This window comes from Balaenoptera borealis (assembly GCF_965194805.1).
Source record: "Balaenoptera borealis genome assembly, chromosome: 11".
Classification (NCBI taxonomy): domain Eukaryota; kingdom Metazoa; phylum Chordata; class Mammalia; order Artiodactyla; family Balaenopteridae; genus Balaenoptera; species Balaenoptera borealis.
The window spans coordinates 86,736,803-86,759,222 of NC_138868.1; the positions used below are offsets into that span (position 1 = coordinate 86,736,803).

The window sequence follows — 22,420 nt, forward strand, 5'->3', positions numbered from 1 at the left end:
TTAAATGAGTAGGTTGTTCAGCCCCAGAACTCCTAGAATTCATGATCAGTTTTTCTGGTTTTTGTCTGACTTTTTATGGAGAGAGTTCTTGACCATCATACTTTCATGATAGGTTTTTAGTATGTATTCTCTATTCACACATTGTTTGAATTTGTTATTATTTGTATCCTCTTAGACTTGTCCTTTTTGCTCTAAAACTAACAGTTATTACATTTCTTCTATTTTGTTTTCCCCTTTTAACTAGTTTCAAGTGTGATTTGGAGCTCAAGATCGTGATCAAAAGAATGCAGTGCATTTCTGAGCTCCACCAGTTTTTGCCTGTGAGGTTTACACTGCCACTGCCGCCCTTGCTAATTATGAACTGAGATTCATTTTGTGATGTTTTTTGCTCATAGGTTATATACAGTTATTCTTCAGTTCTGTAATTGTAAAATATGTTGGATGATTTATTGGTACTAAAGCCAAGGTTATCATTGCACATCCAAGAAGAGGTTTTTAAATTGGATTAATGCATTATGTGTGTGCGTATACGTTTCTGTTTTTTTCCATACCCAAAATTACAAACCTGCCATGGCTGGTCTTGTGCAGGACTCTTCCACACGTGAGAAAATGAGAGTTGTCTATATGTTAAATCTGTATAGACTTCGCAAGTGACCTTTTGTCTTTCAGCGAAAGCACTTGACCTGCAGCAGTGTGGCCTCACCAGTGAAGGAGCAAAGGCTTTACTAAAGGCCCTTGAAAGCAAGAGAACTCTGGTTGTTTTGGATATAAGAAAAAATCCACTTGTTGGTATGTGGTCACTTTTTTTTTTTAATTGATTAACACATAGAACAACAAAAAGAGTTTGTTCACGTATTGACAGTTTTTAAAACTTAATGTGTTTCACTTTCCTCATCGTATACAGTTGGCCTTTGAACAACTTGGGGGTTAGGGGTGCCGCCCCCCACGCAGTTGAAAATCTGGGTATAAGTTTATAGTCAGTGGCTCCGCATCTGTGGATTCAACCAACCTTGGCTCGTGTAGGACGACAGTACGTATTTATTGAAAAATATCCGTGTGTCAATGGACCCGCGAGGTTCAAACCCATGTTGTTCAAGCGTCAACTGTACTTTTCTAATGTTGCACTTCCCTTATGTTTTTAGCAGATAATGTACTAATTAAAAGTGAATTATACCTTTAAATTGTTCTTATCTCTACTCTGAATAGAGGTGAACCTAGATACTAAGCCTGCTTCCACCAAGAGCATTATTTCCTTGTTGTGCACCTCTGAATTCTTGCAAGGAGTACTTTATTCATTTGTCAGTTTCACAAGTAATTTTTTAAATAGCTTCTGTGTGCCAGATACGGGTCAGGCACTAGGGATAAAGCAGTGAACCAGACAGACAAAAGTCTTGCCCTCGTGGAGCTTACATTCTAGTGAAGGGGTTCAGATAGAAATGAGTAAACAGATAAGTAATATAATTTTAGATAGTAGGAAGTGCAGAAATATCGTAATGTGAGGAGAGTGAGGGGGAGCACGTAGGACTCCATTGGATAGGTTTGTTAGGGGACAGCTTCACTGGAGAAGTGGCATTTGAACGGAGACCTGAATGAAGAGAGGAGCAAGCCATGGAAGATCTGGGGTAAGCACACTCCAGGACAAGGAGGCAATGAGTATGCAGGCATGTAGGTGGGTGGAGTATTTAAGGAAAAGCAAGGAGGCCAACATGGCCAGAGTACTGAGTGAAGAAGAGTGTGGTATGACGTGAGGTCAAGGAGCTAGCCAGGGGTCTGATCTTGTAAAGTCTTGAAGGCCAGAGTAAAGATGTGGATTATTCTAAATGAGTAGAGGGTTTTGAATTGGAAAAAGGCATGATCCAAATAATATCTGCATAAGATGACTTGGTATAGAGAATAGACTTGGGGAGATAAAGAAGAGAAACAGGGAGACCAGTTAGGAGACTATCACAGTGGTCCAAATAAGAGATGTTTATGGCTTAGCTTAGGTTGGAAGTTTGGGGCAAGTGAAAAGTGGTTGAATTCAGGTTGTGTTTTGAGGGTGTAGCTAACAGGGCTTGCTGATAGATTAGATGTGGGGTATGAAGGAAATAGCAACAAGGAGACAAGTCGTTGATGATTATGTGTGCCACTGGGTGGTATCACTTAGAAAAAGGGGGCTGATGGGAGGAGCAGCTTTTGAGGGAATATCAGGACTTTGGTTTGTTATCTTAGATGCGCTTGAGGTATCTAAGTGTCTGGACAGTGCTCAGACTGTACTTTATACCCAAAGGTATCCAAAGCCACTTTAGGTGCAAAATGTTTAAAGTTGACCTTTGCTGCTGCCAAAATAGTAGCCACTGGAGGCAGTCTGCAAGGTGGCATCTTAGGTTTTTGAGGAAGAAATTAGAATACACAAAGGGGGAAATAAGTGTATAATTATATAATGTAGATTTCATATTTAATTTTATGGGAAAGCAATAATTAGTTGGCTTTTGGTTTTAAATGGAAATAGCCCTCACTGGGAAATAATTACTCTAATTTCAATTTATTTTACTTTAGATCATTCTGTGACGAAAGCATTTATCAAAAAAGTTCTCCAGATGGAAGGAGTGCCAAGTCAGAGGTATAGAACATGTTTTAGTTCTCTCGGAAGAATTTCTCTTTAATGGCTTGTTTTTCTTTCTTTCTGAAAAGAAAATTATCAAGGTACTTTCTGCCATCTTAAAACTAAGTTTTTAGTCAAATGAAACGGCTTTTCTGTTTTTGAAAATGTTGTGTGATGCTTTAATTTAGGTTCCCAGAAATGCAGATTGAAAACCTTTTATTAACTTAAAGTATCTTAATTTCCAATGAAGATCAAACCCTCCTAAATTACCTGTAACTTAAATGACATATTTATCATTTCTGTCTCAGTACCAGTGGATAACTTCTCCATCGGTGAAGGAACCATCCAAAACTGCTAGACAGAAAAAGAGAACTATAATTATAGGAAGTAGTCGAAAAGGAAAAGATACTATTAGAATTAGTAACTCTTTCTTTTTTTTAATGCTACTAGAACTTATACTCCTTATGTTTTCGGGTGTGCTAAAATTAAAACAGCCAATATTAACCACATGCATATTAGGAGGCCTATAATTATTTTGATACTTATGAGAATTTATAGAATATAGATATAATAAATGAATTTAAAGAGATGTTAATATTAACCAACATTATTGTTTGGATCTCATAAAAACTTCATTGTTTTGAAAATATTTCCTGGTGGATGATTACTTCTAATACTTTGCAATTGAAATTTGGGGTGCACTTTGATGATAATTTTAGTAGTGGTGCTTTTGAGGAATGATTTTTTTTTTTAATGCAGAATTACCTTTGTGCCATAAGAAACAAAATTTCTTCCCAGTTGCAACCTTCCCATTGTTCCCTGCTTCTTTCTTTGAAATTCTTACCCAAATTTTTGAATCAGGTAATATCTTGTTTCTCTCAATGATAAAAAAAACTTGAAATATGTATTATCCTTATAAAAGACTTCTACAGACAAGTTTATTGACCTACATTGAACATTTTAGAAAAACATTTTCTAAATGTTTACTGTAATGTATATTTAATTTTCCAAGTGGTAGTTAACCCAGGATTTTACAACTAAGCCTATAATTTTGGCACCAAATGTAATAAAAAGCTTTTAAAACCCTTTAACAATCAGTGGTATAAGTTTCACATTCTCCTGAATTTATAAATTTGCTATAATTTACTTCTACTGATAACGTTTGTATTGTTTCTAAGAGACCTTAACTTTTTATTTTCTCAACATATTATCGTTAGTCAGAAATAATCTTTTTTTTTTTTTGGTGATAAGAATGAATAGCAGGAGCAGCATTTGTTAAACCAAATCTAATATGAAACTGACTCTTTCTTGTGAGTAAATTTGAATTTTGAAACAGTAAAACAATAAGGTTTAATATAAAGCAAAACAAATTTTTTATGTTTATGATCTGCCAATTTCCCAGAAAAAGTTTTGTGGTGACTTTAGTTCTATACCAGATACATTAAAATCACCAATGGACAACCCATCTTTTATTCAGGTACCCTCTGAAAGTTTTAAAAATTTGTTGACTTAATATCACTGAACTGTCCACTTTAAAATCGTTAAAATGATAAATTTTCTGTTTTGTGTATTTTACCATAATTTTTTTAAAATGTGTTGTTTGAAGATTTTGGGGTTTCATAAATGTATTGTGTTAGCATAACAATGAAAAATTTAAGAGACCACCTCTAATCTCATTATCCTGTCAAGCAATATTTACATTTTTATTTTCTCTTCCTGCTGTCTATAAACATAATACCACATAGCTTCAATATAATTTGCCATTCTTATCTTTTCATACTAAATTTAAATTTTATGATTCATAGTTATGCTTTTTAACATTGTATTCACAAGGTTTCATTGAGTTGGTCAATTTTTTAAATTGGTGAAAAATTGGAAATAACCTAAAATAAACTATTGTAAACATCTTCATAAATACAGCTTTTGTTTTTTTCAACTTCAAGATGTATGTTTTTGATTCTCTATTAATCAACTTGCTTGGACAATAGTGTATTAAATAGAAGTTGTTAAGAGTGTTTATGAAGTCAAAAAAAAGCTTATGATTGCCAATTGTTATTTCAAGAGAATGATATTTTAATAATCAAATAGTACATACAAATAAGTTAAGATTTGTGATATCACACTAATTAGATATTATTATTAAAAATTTATATCATATGTAAAGCATTCTTAAAATAGCTAAGTTGACTTTTTTGTTATGATATTAGAAATGGAAATATATATAAATAAAACATGTATATGTAAAACATATTAGGAATTCTGTAAAATTAGTACCTGGTGGTATATAATAGGGCATCATGGAATGAGAAGAAAACAATTAAACTTTTTTTTTTATTTAGAATGATTATACAAAGTGGAAATGTAACTGAAGTATACAAGCTCATTGAGCTATTTTAAGAGTAATTTTATTTCTTAGGCTTTTTTTTTGTATTTGCCTCAGTTATTTGGAGACATAGAGGTAAGCCAAATCAGTATCTGGGTACATACCTAGATCCAGGTGAGTATAGGGGTGAAATAATGGTGTGAATTGTGTCACATTTATATTGTAATTACGTATGCCTAAAAAAAGATGGGAACTTTTATTAGAAATTTTTTTTATCTCCTAACAAAAAAAGTGTAATTAAAAAAATTTTTTATACAAATGTATTTGTATAAAATCAATTTTCACTGCAAAGTAAAGGAGCTGTTACAGTGGAGGATTACTGGACTGAATGTCAATATTATGACATAGTATGAGTGTGTTTCATGTTTGGTAATTGCAATCATTGTTGCTTTTGTCGTGGTCATCCATGTACAATGCTTGGTGTCAGTCTATTTATCTCTTGTAAAAATAAAGCACAGTGTGTGTGTGTGAAAAAAAAAAAAAAACTACTGGTTGTGAGACTTCAGGCAATGACTTAAATTTCTGAGAATTTCAGTCTCCTAACCTTGAAGCCCAATTCATGATGATAACTGCACGAAGCTAAAAGGATGAAATAAGAAAAAGTATATAGTGTGTACCCTGTGGCAAACATTCAGATATTCACTTTTCCCTTCTATGAAGTCTGTGGAAATGGAAAAGAAGGGCTGAGACAGATGGGGAGGTAAATTTAGGGAGATCTAGTGACAAATTAGATATCAGGGGTGGAGGTGGGGGGGTGGAAGGGAGAGAAAAAAAATTTTATACAAATGTATTTGCATTAGTTTCTGAAAGTAAAGGAAGGGTATACACATACAAACCCACATGCATGCAAACATTTTTTTTGACGGTAGTTAAGTTAGAAAACACAATAAAATAGCACAAAATGAACTGAGCTCCTATTTATTTTTAAGACACATGTAAATCACACAGGATCGTGTGGTGATTATCAATAACCTACACTCTATGAAATATTTGTCCTATATTACCACATACACTCCATTTTACCCTGCATCCTAATGCTGCTAAAATATAGTAGAAAGCAACAGCATAGTACAGGGAGATCAGCTCGGTGCTTTGCGATGACCTAGAGGGGTGGGATAGGGAGGGTGGGAGGGAGGCTCAAGAGGGAGGGGCTATGGGGACATGTGCATGCATACGGCTGATTGGCTTTGTTGTGTAACAGAAACTAACAGAATTGTGAAGCAATTATACTCCAATAAAGATCTATTAAAGTAAATAAAATAACATAAAATATAGTAGATTTGAAGGATCAATATAACCATTTTAACTTATGATGTTTGTTTTCAGTAAATTCAAATTAAATATTTAAATGTGAATTTTAATATATGGCTTGTTCTAAATAAACTATTAACACGTAGGTCTAGTTTTTGCAACCAAATATTTCATATAAAGATACTTGCCTCTTTACTACTGAAATATAGGATAAGTCTCCACATTTCACTCTTTTATCCAGTGGGTTTCATTTGTTTTTTTGTGTGTTTTCTATATGAAATCAAAGGAGCAGTGACGGTTGACAGGCTTATAGGAGAGTAACATTGATTCACCTACCACCCAGCAACTTGCAGCCTTATAACTTTTATTGTTTTTACATAGAAAAATTCATCTTAAATTGAAATTTTGGTCTAATTCTGAAGATTCTGTTTGGCAGAAGTCATGGGTGTATCTGTGTTTCTCTGTCCTTAAGATTCAGAAATGCCAAAAGTGTTCTAAGATTCAGTAAACTTGAGTGTTTCTGCATGATACATAAAATGTATCATACTTTGGGATTATTTTAAAAATTTATTTTGCATTTCTGCACATCTCAATACTTTTGTTTTAGTTAAAATAACTTGTTACTGTAGAGAACTTATATTTTTTAAAAATGCCGGCTTACGTAAAACCTTTGTACAAAACGATCCTCTTTTTAATGGGCTTGGCATCATTGTCAAGTGCCTGTTTTATTCCTTTCAAAGTGTAACCATGTGACAGTTGCTCTGTAGACTTTTGGTACATCTTGATTCCTTCTTTTCATGCTTTGTCAAACATAGGCTTGGCCGCAAAGAAACCTGTAAGTAATGGAAGGAAACACTCTGCTGGTAAAGAATGTTATGCTCCTGAACCTCTACCACCTGGTGTGTCTGGTTTCCTGCCGTGGCGTACTGCAGACGTGCAAAAAGGAACAGGTAACGTGCTTGCATTCCCTGTCTTTTTCAGTCGTTCAGAATTCTTTATTTTGGAACTTCTATTATGTGGGCGGTCTCTGGTGCTTTCTATAGAGGAAAGAAGATAACTACACATGGCATCTGCCTAATGAGCCGTCTAAGGAAGAGAAACAAAAAGTAATTGGGAGTTTCAAGTTGTTTCTCAAGTGTCACAACAGAGGTAACCCCGTGGGAGTCTTGAGGAGACTAAAATTATCACCAATTGTGCAGGTGAGAAAAGTTTCACTAAAGGCAGGTGTAGTTGAGCCAAGCCCTACAGCACAGAAGTAGGAACTTGGATATGTACGAATGGGAAAAAAGACATTTTAGGCATGGAGAATAGTTTAATACAGAATGGATGAGAAATAGGCATTAGACCTATTCTAAATCAACTGGCTTATTAACTCAGTAAATCAGATTTAGTGAGTCAAACTAGCTTTAGCTGATTGCTTATCCAGGGGATAGCTGTTCATAGTAATTTTTGTCATAGAACAGTAAATGAAATTGTTGAACTATAGCTTTAGGCTTGCTAAGTGAAATAGATTGCTCTAGATGATTTTCAAGTGACTTACTTGGTAGTATTCACGAAATTGGGGGTAAACAATTGCTTAAGAAAACATAGAGAATTGATTTTAAATAGTACTTGAAGTAGTTACTGTATAAAGTATCTGTTCAGTAGCTCATGTTAAATGGATGTTTATAATCCCCATTGGACAACCAACTACTGTTTTGCAAATGGTAATGTGAATTGCTGTTGCATAAACTATAGTGTTGAATCCCCAGTCTTTGCACTTGAGTTTAACAACTCTGTGGTTTCCTATCTTCTTCTGGAGACACTTAATCTCAGGTCCATCCTCGTCACACAGAGTGGTAAATTAGAGAACGATTAATATCACCATTTAAAGAAGTGAGACTGAAATCTCAACCGTCCTGAACGTAGGAAACGAAGGGCCCTCTCAGCAGTTCAGAGAGTTATCACCAGGCCAGTCGGCTGAATTCTGTTCAGTTTTCTCCGTAGCAGAGCCCTCCAGGTCCTTCTTTTGAGCTTATTTATTTTTATACACAGTTCTGTATGGATACTGTACATAATACTAAATAGTTGTATTAACTGGGTTTAACGGGTGATGTATTCACATCAAGATCTAACTTCGTTTTGTTGATATCTTTTTAGGGGCTTTCCCTTCATCAAAGTTCGTGATGTATATAATAAGTTGCAGGTATGTAGCTATCATATTTATGATATATAGGGGGTTGAATTGGGAAAGGTGGATGGTCATTCTTTTTGGTTTTTAAACTGACAGAGCCTTACAAGAAGCATTTCCCTCTCTGATATAAATCCATGTGAAACTTGTCTGGTCGCTCTCCCAATGCAAATGTGTAGTTGGGTGGATTTGGCACACAACTGGCAGCCTTGTGGTTATGTCTGTAAACAAGGAAGCCTGTTCTCCAGTCTGCAAATCAGCTGTTACCCAGTGAAACAAACTTGACTGCCATTTCTGACCCCTCACATGGAGCTGTCATACTCAAGAATGTTCATATGCTTTCAAAAAATGTTGTTTGCGGGCTATATGTACAAATTCCTGATCTGAAAGCCAACATAAAGCAACATCTCCCAAACCTCTGCTCTCTCACTAAGGCCACACACATTCCCTTGCTTATGGCCTCATGGCAAGTTAATACTGTCAGTACCAGATTCTCCTTCCCAGTTGTCTTGGGAGACTGCATAGTTGCTCTGTGAAAGGCACCATTGCTGAGGTTGAGAGAAGAGCATCTTGGGTGTCAGTCCTGCCCTTGAATACCCAGAGGGAGGGGTATGCGCCTCGTTCTCCTGTTGGGATTTTCCTATGCTGCAGGTTTGCTGCTTGTTGTCAAAATTATGTCCTAGTGACTTGTCTTCTGCGTAGTTATATAATCCCAGCACACTTCTTTATGATCTGTAGACTTTTATGGGGTTGTGACCAGGTCAGTTTTTAAATGTTTAGAAATGTCCTGTTGAACAACTTTGCAGTGGCAGTGAAGCTTGACAGGAGAATTGTATTACTGTTACCCTAGTTTTGGCTTAAGGCTGATGAGAAGTTGAAATTTTTGATGGGTCAGTTTTAGTTGTGTATGCGTATGTGATTTATTTTTTAAAATTTTAACATCTATTTTTCACAGCTTAGATATGTTGACTTTCTGATTATTCTTCTGACTCTTTATCAGTCTCTTTACTGATGTATTTTCCTCTGAAAATCTACATTTTCTTCCGGACTGTTTTTGTCTGATGGTGAAGAATAAAATTTTCACTTACAGTATAATGTTGATCTGAGAAAAAATGTTTACCTTGGCTCTTCACTTGGCTTCTGTGAAAGAAACTTAATAAAATAATATGGCTAATTCCCATTACTAATCCTAACCAGGTACAACAGAGGTCTGTACAGTAACATAGCAAAAATAAGTTACTGTATTTTTACTTATTCATTGCCTGTTTTAGACTAAGGAGCAGTGAGAGACATTTATAAATAATGATACCTCAGGGACTTCCCTGGTGGCACAGTGCTTAAGAATCCGCCTGCCTATGCAGGGGACACGGGTTCGAGCCCTGGTCCGGGAGTGTCCCGCATGCTGCAGAGCAGCTAAGCCCGCACGCCAGAGCTGCTGAGCCTGCGCTCAGGAGCCCGTTAACCACAACTACTGAAGCCCGAGCGCCTGGAGCCCGTGCTCCGCAGCAGGAGGGGCCACCGCAGTGAGAAGCCCGCGCACCGCAACGAGGGGTGGCCCCTGCTCGCCACAACTAGAGAGAGCCCGCGTGCAGCAACGGGGACCCAATGCAGCCAAAAATAAATAATTAATTAAAATAATAATAATAATAATAATGATACCTCAGATCACTTTTGTTAAATGTCCTCTAATATTTGGATATTTGGTATCTGGCTTGTGTTATCTTTTATACAATCTTCTTTCTTTGCACTTTAGTTTAACAACTCTGTGACACTCTGTGACACTCTTCTTCTTGTGACACTCAGGTCCATCAGAATTTCCTGTGACTGTGAGAGTAGAGAGTCCTTCCTCCTCAGAAATCGAAGAGGTCGAAGATTCCTCAGAAAGTGTTCAGGAAGAGCCAGAGAAAATCAGTTTGAAACAAGAAGCATTGCAGGTACAAAGTTATCACTTTAAAGCTATAGAGAAGACTATTTTTCAAATGGAAGCCTGATTGCAACACTGCACAGCTTGAGTAAGGGTTCTGTTTTCTCCTCCCATCTGCATTGTATCCCCTTGAATGGTTCCTTAAGCTTAGACCAAGGTGAATGGTGGACATTTGAACTCTAAGAAATAAAAATCAAAACATGTCATTAGTAATGTAGTTTCCTTTCCTTAGAACCTTAGGATATTAGATTTAGGGAGAACCTTAGTGATCATAAGATAAAGAAATTGAGTTCTGAATGAATATAGTCAGCTGATTCAGTGCTCTTGTTTTACAAATGAGAAAATTGACAGTTCTAGTTGAACTCTCTTTTTATAAGAGGAAAATATGGCTTCATTTTAAATAAAAGTAAAGTTGAAAAAAGTTTTGATGTTAATATTCTCCTTTCCTAAAATAAAAAACATCAAGAAGCTACATTATATTCCCTAATAAACCTGACATCTAATGTGATTCCATACTTTTGTTTGTATGGACAGAAAAGAAAAATTGATTTTCATCAGAAAGTTTTGTACCTCAAAAATAATATATTTGTTTTATTTCAACTTTAATGCAGAGCTGAACATTTCTAGTAAATAAGGGAATACCATTTGGGGGAACCTTGTCTTTGTGCTACAAAGTACATGTTTAATTTTTTAAAATTATTTAATATGATTTTCTTTTCGTATGAAACATGAAACTTGACAGGTTTCAGAATTAATTATCCCATTATTGTAGGACTATGGTAATTACTCTTTGATTTTCAAAAGAGAAAGTTAGATTTTTATTTTTTTAATTAAAATTAATGATAATATAGAGAAATTTTAAGAAAACTTAGAAAATTATGAAATGTTACAGTAGGAGAAATCTATAGTTCATGTAGAGTTACCCCCTTTCGTTTTATAAATGAGCACCTACAATTTGTAACATGTAAGTGGTTTATTAGTAAATTGCAGAGTACGACAAGACCCTAGAGCATCTAACCCACATTCCTTGTCATTTTAGATGTGTCGTATTCATTTCCTTCATGAGTAGACCAGGAGATTGTATTTCTAAAAGCAGTGATAGACACTGGGGAAGACCAAGAACTTTAAACACTGGGACCACAGAATAGCAGATTCAGAATGCACTGAGAACCCTTGCAGCTCTTCTCCGTTTTGACAAGACACTACAAGGATGGTATCAAAGTGTTTAAGTACATAAGCCAACAACAGTCAAGAGATTTCAACATAGTTTTGAAAGACGGAAGACAAGTGGAAGGGTGTGAAACTGAAGCAGTAGAACAGAGAAAAAGCATCACCTAGAATATGCACAGGGAGCACCTGCAACTGAGGAGGATTCTGACCCCACCTGCAGAAGTAACTTCATGCTTTGATGCGCATGTAAGAGAGAGGGCGGAGTTAGTTAAAAATGTGACTGAAATAGGGGAGCTCATTGAAGGGTTGTGTTTGGAGGAGTGGACTCCCAGCCCCGCCCTCACGCTCCTGAAATGAGATGGTTTCATTTTGAAAACAGTGAAACTGGGGAGAACTAGGGCAGGTAGTATGAGTTTTTACACCCTAGAAAAGAGTGTTTGGGGGGGATCCTATTACAGTCACTCCCCACTTCTTCCTGCATAAGAAGCCAATCAATCCTTGACTTCAGGGAGCTTTCTGCGCTCATTCTTAAATAGGAAATATCTGTCATTTGCCTGATAGTTGAGTAAAGCTTACAACATGAGAGAGGGGGAAAAAGTGTGAAAACATATCCTGGTAGGACCGGGGACAATTTAGGGAACAAAATAATTTAAGAAAAAAACCCTAATTAGTATCCTGAGAGAGGTTTAAAAAGAGCTAGCAACTATAAAATAAGACTAGGGTGTTAATTAAAAAGAGAATGGTCAGAAAGCAAGAGAGGTGTCTTGGAAATGAAAATATGGTTGCTGAAATAAATTCAGTAGGAATTTTTAAAATTTCTCAGTATATAAAAAAGAAAGACACAATGGAAAATGTGATAGCAATATGTTAGAGAGGCTGCATCTGGGAGATCCAACATGTTACTATTAGAAACTCCAGACCCAGAAAAAAAATGGAGGGAAGCTGTCAAAGGGCAACAAAATTCCCCACAGCTGAAAGTAGACATCAGGCCTCAGACTGAAAATAGTTACTCAAGTTTTGAGCAAGATGAACAAGAATAGACTCATACCTAGGCACCCTTCATTGTGAAACTTTAAAATACTGAAAAAATAAATTAAAATAGAATAAAATACTGAGAGGATACATCTATTCCAGAGAGAAAAATACTGGTCACCTAAAAAAAAAAAGTTAAAATCTGACTTTATCATAGTTGTCATCAGCACCGTGGATGCTGGAAGGCATTAGAAAGATACCTCCAAATTTTTCTGGCACATAGTTTTCACCCTAGGGTTTTGTATCCAGCCAAACTATCAGTCATAAGTGAAGGCTGAATAAGATATTTTGTATACAAAGAAATTTGAAAAATTTACCTCCTGTGCTACACCTTAAGCTATTTATAGAAATAATCCAGCAAAATGAGGCAATAAGCCAAGAAGGAAGGTAATAGGGGATTCAGTGCAGAGAGCAGCTAGTCTAGATTGGAGAGGCTTCTGTTGATTGTGTGATTGAGAGCTTAGAAACACCTTGAGGCATATTGAACTTACTAGGTATTAGGCACTGTTGGAAGGGAGGAGGGAGAGGAAGAGGAGAAGGAAATTGAACTCCAGAGGACAAAAGGCTATACTGACATAAACATGAAGCAGACTAAACTATGGTTGATTTTTAACCTACCATTGGTAAGCAAGAGAAGAATCCACTTCAACTTGACACTATAGATGTTCCCCTTTTCAGTGACACACAGGGGTAATGACCACCTATCTAATTTGTTGTCCACACCAGAACACTTTAATAGTGTAAGGAGGCACTATAATGCTGTAACATCAGGACAACAGGTATAAACTGGAACAGCCCAAGGTGGCTTGGGGTATGTGTTCACCCTGCACAAGGGCAGTGACACTGACACAGTATGGAACGAGGTGTAGTCTATACACAAAGACACAGTACATTTGCAGTGGGCAATATTAATTTAATTGTAATAATGGCAATACTGTCTTGGTTTGCAGCTTTTATTGTCAACTTGCATGTAATAACAAACCTAAACTATACTTAGTATGTATTAACTTGGTATGTACTGAAATGTATTGTGTACTAGTATGTACTTAGTATATATTAGGCTCTAAGTGTTTTTGCATATATTAACTCATTTAATCCTCTGAATAGCCTTATGAGGTTGGTGCTAATATCATTGCCACTTTTGAGAAAAGGAAGCTAAGACAGGGAAGGAACTTGCCCAGGCTGTACGTAATTTAGGGTTGGATCGAGGCTTTGAGATTAGGCTGTCTGCCTGTTCTCTTAAACCTTACGCTGTACTGACTCTCAAATAACAGACTTAACTGCACATAGAACAGAATATAAAGTTCAACTTTGACAACGTATTAGCTAGGTTTGGAAGGTAGACAGGAGGTAGAAAAAAGGGAAGATGGTACGAATGTCCTCATTTTACAAAGCATGACGTTGAACGAGTTTATAGTTGATCAACAGTGTAGGTTTTTAAACTATCAATATAGTTGATCAACAGTGTAGGTTTTTAAACTATCAATATAGTTGATCAACAATGTAGGTTTTTAAGTATATCACTACAAGTCAAAGAGATCATGACCAGTGGAATAATTAATGATCACATAACCTTACTGAGCAGTGTGGACATAGGAAAGAGTGTAAAGGAACTAAACCCTACAGGAAAGAGTGTAAAGGAACTAAACCCTTACTTAGTAAATTAGAAAGTGAACAGATAATGTCTCAAATTTAGTGAGAAAATAGTCATGTAAGAGTATTACTTGGAAATGGAGAAGAATTCAAAATAACAATAGTTGGACTTCCCTTGTGGCACAGTGGTTAAGAATCTGCCTGCCAAGGCAGGGGACATGGGTTTGAGCCCTGGTCCGGGAAGATCCCACATGCCGCAGAGCAACGAAGCCCGTGCGCCACAACTACAGAGTCTGCGCTCTAGAGCCTGCGAGCCACAACTGCTGAGCCCACGTGCCACAACTACTGAAACCCACATGCCTAGATCCTGTGCTCCATGACAAGAGAAGCCACTGCAATGAAGAGTAGCCCCCGCTGGCTGCAACTACAGAAAGCCTGCATGCAGCAACAAAGACCCAACACAGCCAAAAATAAATAACAATAAAACTAAAAAAATTTTAAAAATAACAATAGTTGACATAAACCTCATAAAAAAGCAAATCCAAACAGCCAGTAAACACAGAAAAGTGTCTGACTTCATTAAGTAATAAGAGAAAAGTGAGTCAAAACCAATGAAACTACCTGCCAATGAGATTGACAAATACATAAATAAAGTCTGGTAGTATCAGGTATTGTAGACCTGGAGTACTATGGGAATCTTCTACCCTGCTTATACTGGAGTATAAATCGACACAACTACTTTGGAAAGCATTTAGCATTCTCCATCAACTGAAGATATATAAATACCCGGCAGCCCTCACCCCCGCCCTGTGTAAATGCACCAGAATAACCGGTACAGCAGGATTCGTGTGCATGATTTGCATTAGCACAAACTGGAAACAAACCAAATGTCCATTAAGAGTCAAAAATTAAATAAATTATGTGTATTCGTACAGTGGGAAAACTATCAAGCAATAAAATTGAATGAAATAGAGCTACAGGCAGCAATGTGGATGAATTTTTTAAACCAATGTTGAGTGAAAGAAATAAGATAGGAAAGACTTCATATACTATGATCCTTTATATAAAGTTAGATGTTGACAAAACTAACCTCTTTTGTTAGGGATGCATGCAGGTTAAAGGAAATGATTGTCAAGAAATGAGGATGGTGTTTATCTGGGAAGAGGGAAGGAGCTTGTGATGAGAAAAGGATATGGGGGGTTTTTGAGATGCTGACAAGTATTAATACTTTCAGATTTGAGTAGTGGTTATGTAAGTATTCTCTTTTTATTTGTCACATTGACAGTTTTGTCCTGTGCACTTCTCAGTACACATATCATATTTTACAATTAAAAACCTGCGTACAGAATCGGTCGCTTCTTGAGTGCTGGATGTGGGAGTGGGATGAGACTATTTCATTTTAAGCCCTTCACTACTGTTTGCGTTCACATGTTCATTCATTCAGCATTAATTGAACGTATTCTATGTACCAAGCACTCTTCTAATTTTATATATGTTTTAACTCATGTAATCCTTACAAGAGCTCTGTGATATGGGAGCTTATCTCCATTTTACAGATGAGGAAGTTGAGGCCTAGAGTTACAGAACTTGTCCAGGGTTATATAGCTAATGGATAGGGCCAGGCCCATTTGCCTCAGAGAATCTGAATTTTAAAAATATAATCTAAAAGAAATTTAATTACTAATTATAAGCAAAAAGATTGCACATTAAAGAAGATGACAAGTTTTCATCTATCCAGTTAGAGAAAAACACACAGGCTGTCTTTCACACACGTACATCTTGTATTGGCAGGGATTTTCCTTATTAAGCAGTTATTTATTGACTATCCAATTTGTGCTAGGCACAGGTGCTGGGGATAAACACTTAATAAAATACACCCCCTTTCTTCAAATAACTTGCACTTTAAGTGAGGAAGTAAGCCAACAGTTATAGTAGAGGTTATATACCAAGTGATACATTGCTGATGGCAGTATAAAATCTCAGAAATCTTTTGGAAAGAAGTTTGGAGATAGGTACCTCAGAGCCTTAAAAATGTTCATTTGCTTTGATCTCAAACTCATTTTTATGGATTTATTGCAGGAACGTTATTCTCAATATGGAAAAAAGCCTTCATGCATGAAAACGGTTATTTTGTCTTACAATATTGAAAAGTTGGAAAGAATTTAAATGTGTAAAATGGTTAACCAGTAAACCCACTCAGTGGAATATTTTGTAGCCCACAAAAAAAATCAAGGTTATGAATCCCCTGATTATATGAGAAATGATTGGTTTCAATGTTAAATGGAAAAAAGTTGAACATAAAATTTGATATCCAATATGATGGGAGCTTTGTCCCAGAAAAATCACCCTAGCCAGTGTACAGAAGGGAGGAAGGAGAGCAGATGACAGGAAGGAAAATTATTCCAAAGCCTTATCATTAGTCTTACTTAAGTAACAGAATATCAAGCAATTTTACTTTGTAACGTTTTTGGTTCCATATTTCCATGTAAGGGACATGAATTATTAATACTTTGTAGGAGGAGGGTACACTTTTTCACAAAAATTTCACACTGTGTTCTAATTCCCTCCACTAGAGGGAGAAACTATTCCATGTAATTGCACTTTGATGTGCTATTTAGAACCAGTCAGGAATTTTTACTCTACTTTCCTCTGACTGTGGTGAGGGTTTTTTTGTTTGCTTATTTGTTTAGAATTTCTTTGAAATCAGTTTTAGAAGATTGATTAAACAATTATATTGAAAGTAGAGGAATTTTGCAATTTGTTTCCATTTTTCCCCATTGAAAACTTGGCTGGCTTTAGTAATGAAACATTAAAGAATTTGAAGTTCTTAGACTGTCAGTTTTTTAAACGTGTTCTGAATATAAAAATATATGTTCATTGAGCAAATTTTTGAGAACAATGAACAACTTATTGAAGGAAATAAAAGCCACCTCTGCATGTACACACACCTAATCTGCTCTTTTGTCTTAAAAAAGTATCAAAAATATTTTGTCATGTCACTAAATACTCTTCTACATCAGAGAATTTGATTAAGCTTATGCACCATCTCCCAGGAAAAACACACAGATATATTTTGAATGTAGAACTCCTGAAGCCCATTCATTAACTCTGGTTGAGACCTCTTGTCATTCTTTTCTTAGTGGCTTCATAGCGCATTCCTTCAGACGGTGAGCTGTTTTTATTGAAACCAATCCCGATTTGGAGGCTCTTAGCTTTCTTCTAGGGTTTGGTTAAAAACAATCTTGTGACATCATGTCGGTAGATAAGTCTTTGCCCACATTTTTGATTTCCTTAGGGTAAACTCCTGATGTAGGATTGTTGTTAGGTACCAAAAGCTACTCTCCAGAAAGTGATACCAGTTCCTCTCCCAATGATGGCATATAATAGAGTTCCTCATTCTTTAAGTGAGTGTTCAAAGCAGTTAAAATGTATAAATATACCTTACTGTTTTCATAAGTATAGGTATTCTGATTGTTTATCACTGCATAAGAAACCACCCCGAAACAGTGGCCTAAAACAATGACAGCCATTTATTTTGTTCACAAACATGGAGGTTGAGTAGAATATTAATTCTTTTACTACACTCTTACTGACTGAAAACAATACCTATTTGACTATCTCACAGTTCTGTAGGTCAGAAGTCCAGGCACAGCGTGACTGGGTTTCCTGCTCAGATACACACGGGAACATGTGGGTTCCCTCCTGAGAGTGTTAAAGCACGTGAAATTTAAGTGTAAGACATTGAGCCCCAAACGTTGGATGTTCACCATAGTTTGTGTGGGTCACAGAGCTGAAATCAAGATGTCAGTCTGGCTGTGTTAGCATTCAGAGGCTCTGGGAAAGAATGCCTCCAAGCTTCTTTGGCTTGTTGGCATAATTCAGATTCTGCAGTTGCAGGACAGAGGTCCTCATTTCCTTGCTGGCTGTCAGTCGGGGGACAGTCTCAGCTCCTAGAGGCCTCTCGCTTGCCTTCCCTGCCACAGCATTGGACTTCTTCAGAGCCAGCAATGGAGAGTCTCCCTCTTGTCCCTTTTGTACTTCAATTCAGGAAGAGTTCAGGTCCTTTTCATGGGGTGCCTGAGTAGGTCACATCCACCTAGAATAATCTCCCTATCTTAAAAAATCAACTGATTTTGAACCTTAATTCCATCTGCAAAATCCCTTCACTACAGCACCTAGATTTAGAGTTTGATTGGATAAGTGGAAGGTTTGTGTACTTCAGTAAGTAGGAATCTTAGGGGCTCTGTTAGAATTCTGCCTATTGCAAGCAGTGTCCCCACTTCAAGGACCGAAGTGTCTTAGTTCCTAAAACTCCTAAGAGAGTTTATCAGTGTTCATTTTATTTTAGTGACCTTGATGAATGGGAAGACTACCACCTCTGTGAACAGGAATGGCACCCAGCTTCCTGAGTCCACAGTGTGGCTCTGCTACTTAGTGGTGTGACCTTGGCTGTGCTACTCTACTTATTCTACTTCTCTGCCTGTTTCCCTCATCTGTAAAATAACATGGAGTTAGTGATCATTCTTTCCTCGTAGGGTTTTTTGTTTTATAATTTTTATTTATTTATTTATTTTTGGCTGCGTTGGGTCTTCGTTGCTGTTCGCGGGCTTTCTCCAGTTGCATCAAGCAGGGGACTACTCTTCGTTGCGGTGCGGTGGCTTCACTTTTTGTGGAGCACAGGCTCTAGGTGTGCAGGCTTCAGTAGTTGTGGCACGCAGGCTCAGTAGTTGTGGCACGTGGGTTCTAGAGCGTAGGCTCAGTAGCCATGGCGCACGGGCTTAGTTGCTCTGCGGCATGTGGGTTCTTCCCGGACTAGGGCTCGAACCCTTGTCCCCTGCACTGGCAGGTGGATTCTTAACCACTGTGCCACCAGGGAAGACCCCTCTTCTGGTTTTGATGATTAGATTATTTAATACCCAGGGAACTCCAGGAACAGTGCTTGACTGTAAATTGCTTTAAAAGTGATTACTTTTTAAAAACATGCTTTTGAATCTGCAATTATGCAATTCAGGTATGTTAAGCATGTTCATTAATAGGACTTCCTACTATAAAGAGACCCACAAATATAGGATTTTTCTTTCTTGGTCTGAACTTTTTATTTCTGACTTACTATGTTATATGCATATGCCTTTTATGGTGGGCTGCCACAAATTTATGTTGGAAAGAGTGTAATTTAAATAAATCTTTACTATGCTAATTTGATAGATTTTGATAATTCATTTCACTAGCATGGTATGATATTACCAGTAGCAGACTAAAATCTGAGTTCACTTCTGGCCGTGCCCCTAAATCCTGATGAGACCAATAGCTGGAAAGGCTTTTGGATATTATACTATGAATTAGTTATAATATTTACTCTGTTTGTTTAGGAAAAACTGGAGGAGTGCCTAAAGCAGTTAAAGGAGAAAAGAGTAGTAAGACTGAAGGCTGATAAACGAGTCAGTGAGGTAAACAAGTTTCTTCTTATACTTTTGAGAGTGTTTTCATTTTATTTTGATTTGATTTTAAGCCATATACACATAATTTGTAAACTTTAAAAGTGTAATATGTTGCAAATTGGTTGTATCATATGGACTTTTGCATTTACTGGTACTTAGTGATCATATGATCCATATTCCAGAAAGCATGTTTTTAAAAATGTGAAAATCTGGTTTTGTGTGTGTGTGTGTGTGTGTGCTTTTATATGACATTAGCTTATTTTCTGTTCATGATTTTTTGATTCAAGAAAGCACTTTTTGTGCATATACTGTATATACAGTGACATAAAAGACATGATGAGACTCTCCTGACAATGAATTAGGAAAGTGAATCATTTAGATAAATTTAAGAAATTGGAAAACTTCTAAGAATGCAATGAAAGATAAAAATATATACTATGAGAATTACATTAGGTAATGTGCCTGAAAGCAGGGCATAATCTAAAAAGTTATATCTAAATATAATTTATCACAGGGTGAGTGTAGGGAGGAATTTTTGAAAGTGCATCCATTGGATTGGCGGACACTCATTCAATAAATGTTGAGCACCTGCTTATATAAGGCAAAAGGGGCATCATGAACATAACAGCCTTTCTGAGAAATACTAGAGTTGAGCTTATAGGGGGGTTTAAGTGCATAGATGATGAGCGGAAGGGGAAGAGTGCATGGGAGTGAGTATTTTCAAGAAGCCAAAGAAAATATTGGTGATCGTACATTTAATAAATCGGGTTGGGTATGATTTAGGACTTTTAAATGTAAGCATTAGATATTTTGCTCACTAAAGTTAATTCTTAACATTCAGCAGAGTTGTAATATGTTTTGTTCAAATCAGAGTCTATATTTCATTGTCTAATTTAAGGGAAACTTAAAGCAGGTAATTTTCTAATGAGGAATGAGGCTCCTTTATGAATTGAACCAGTTGGAAATGTGATCTTTTGTGAAAGATCATTAATAAAACTGATAACTTTGGTTTATTTATATATCACCTGAGTGTTATAAAGGAAACTTTGTTGGGTGCCTGGGGGTTTTGGTTATTATGTGATATGGTCTCTGTCTTTACTGGTGGAGAGTTAGGTTAATTACAAATTAATTACATTTTGAGTGTTTTAGTTTTGTTCCTTGAAACTAGGCAAGACTACTTTTGATGACAATGAGAAAAAATCATGTCAGACATTTTCAATCTTCTTTTATAGCTGGAACATGAAAATGCCCAGTTAAGAAATATAAATTTCTCTTTGTCTGTAGCCCTTCATGCCCACTCATTGACAAGCATGATCCTGGATGATGAAGGTGTTCTGGGCAGCACTGAGAATTCTTTTCAGAAGTTCCATGCTTCCTTGGATCTTCTTAAAGGTGCCGGGTTAGTTCATTTCTCTTCATGGCGTTCTTCTCTTTGCGACTATAACGGTAGTTTGCTGAGGAATTGGAGCAATTTTCATCACTTCCGTGGCCATATTTAGTGTAATTATAGGTAATATAGTTGACTTTTTCAAATGAGGAATTAAGTTTTTTAAGAAATGCAAATAGGGGAGCCTGCTTTGGTAGAGTGGGGAGCGCATTATAAAAGAGTAACCTGTAGACAGAGTACTTAGTAGGTATAGTTTTTTGTAAAGACTAAATTGAAGGCAGTTTTCATTGAAAATATTCGGGAATGCATAAGAATTTTCCTATCTTTCACTTATTTTGCTTGTTTGATAAGTTTGAATTAAAGTTATTTTTGCCTTAGACATAAAAATTATTAATCTGCAGGGAAGATATAGGTCAGTGGTTCTCAACCAGGAGCAATTTTGCTGAAAGAGGGAAGTGGAGATTGATAGTTGATGGAGTGGTGTTTTGTCAGTGAATGAATTGGTGTTGGTGTTGGGAAGGAAGGAACAAACACATTCTTGGAAACTGGAGGAAAGGTGGTAAAGAAGTGTGGGAATGGAGGTGTGACAGGCAGTGGACGAGGTGCGTGGGTACTTGTTGAAGCTGCTAGTGAGACAGTGGGATGTCTCCTAGAGGATGAATCTGGAAAGGGCTCAGAATTTGGGGGAGAGAGAGGCTTGTAGTCTGGAGTAGGATGTTGGCTTTTAAGATTTTAGAAATATTTCATGATTGTAGGTCTGGGGAAATCTAAACTGCTCTTATGTGATTATAATAACCTTATCTTTTCTCCTTTCCTCCTCTGGTCCAGGCTTGGTCAGCTGGCCACAATGGCTGGTATAGATCAGTCATATTTTCATTTACTAGGTCGTCCCCAGATGAATTCTACTGTTAGTAGTCCACCTGAGGAAGAAAAGAAGGCACTTGAAGAAAAAAAATCAGAATCAAAGCAGGGTGCCCCAGGACAAATGCAAAATATCCAAGTAAGTGGACAGAACAGCACTTAATGATCCTAAGAGTGATTAGCAAAAAGGAAATGACCAAGTCAGAGAGAAAACAATAATGATCAGTCTCTAATAGTTCACATGCTCGGGAGCTAGAAGACTCTGGAGTCCTTTCCAAATCTGAGATTAGTAAATGTGTGCCTATTTCGTGATACTGTATTGTCGTAAATAAGAAAACTGGAAGTTCTTTAGAAAATTTATGAGTTAAAGCAAACTATCCTTAATGAAGAAAGAAAACATTAGAGAAAATATTCCAGATTTTATATTGTATAAATGTCTATTCTATTCATATTTTATCTAGGTTTCTATTTGTATGCAGTCAGCTTACAGTGAAGGAACACTAATGAAGTTACACATACTGATATAATTTTTAAAATAAGTAATCTTAACATAGCTAATAGGTAACATATTATAGTGAATCACCTGGTTATGGAAATGGGAGGGGAAAACCTGTCAGCTTTTCCTCT

At 36.5% G+C, this 22,420-nt stretch overlaps 1 long non-coding RNA gene and 1 pseudogene across 2 annotated transcripts in view; one reads left to right on the plus strand and one right to left on the minus strand.

The window, feature by feature from the left end:
* Positions 1-21,923, plus strand: part of LOC309606195 (centrosomal protein of 78 kDa-like) — a 28,030-nt pseudogene extending 6,107 nt beyond the window's left edge. Inside the window, exons 6-13 of the transcript XR_014249645.1 lie at positions 676-789; positions 2,539-2,602; positions 2,893-3,004; positions 7,034-7,168; positions 8,358-8,403; positions 19,477-19,554; positions 20,778-20,937; positions 21,761-21,923. The product of XR_014249645.1 is annotated as a centrosomal protein of 78 kDa-like (transcript). The remainder of the gene's footprint in view (positions 1-675; positions 790-2,538; positions 2,603-2,892; positions 3,005-7,033; positions 7,169-8,357; positions 8,404-19,476; positions 19,555-20,777; positions 20,938-21,760) is intronic.
* Positions 9,091-10,184, minus strand: LOC309606205. Its single transcript, XR_014231699.1, has 2 exons — positions 10,048-10,184; positions 9,091-9,697 (listed from the first exon to the last, which is right to left on the minus strand). It is a non-coding gene; the product is annotated as an uncharacterized lncRNA (long non-coding RNA).
* Positions 21,924-22,420: the final 497 nt, after the last annotated feature.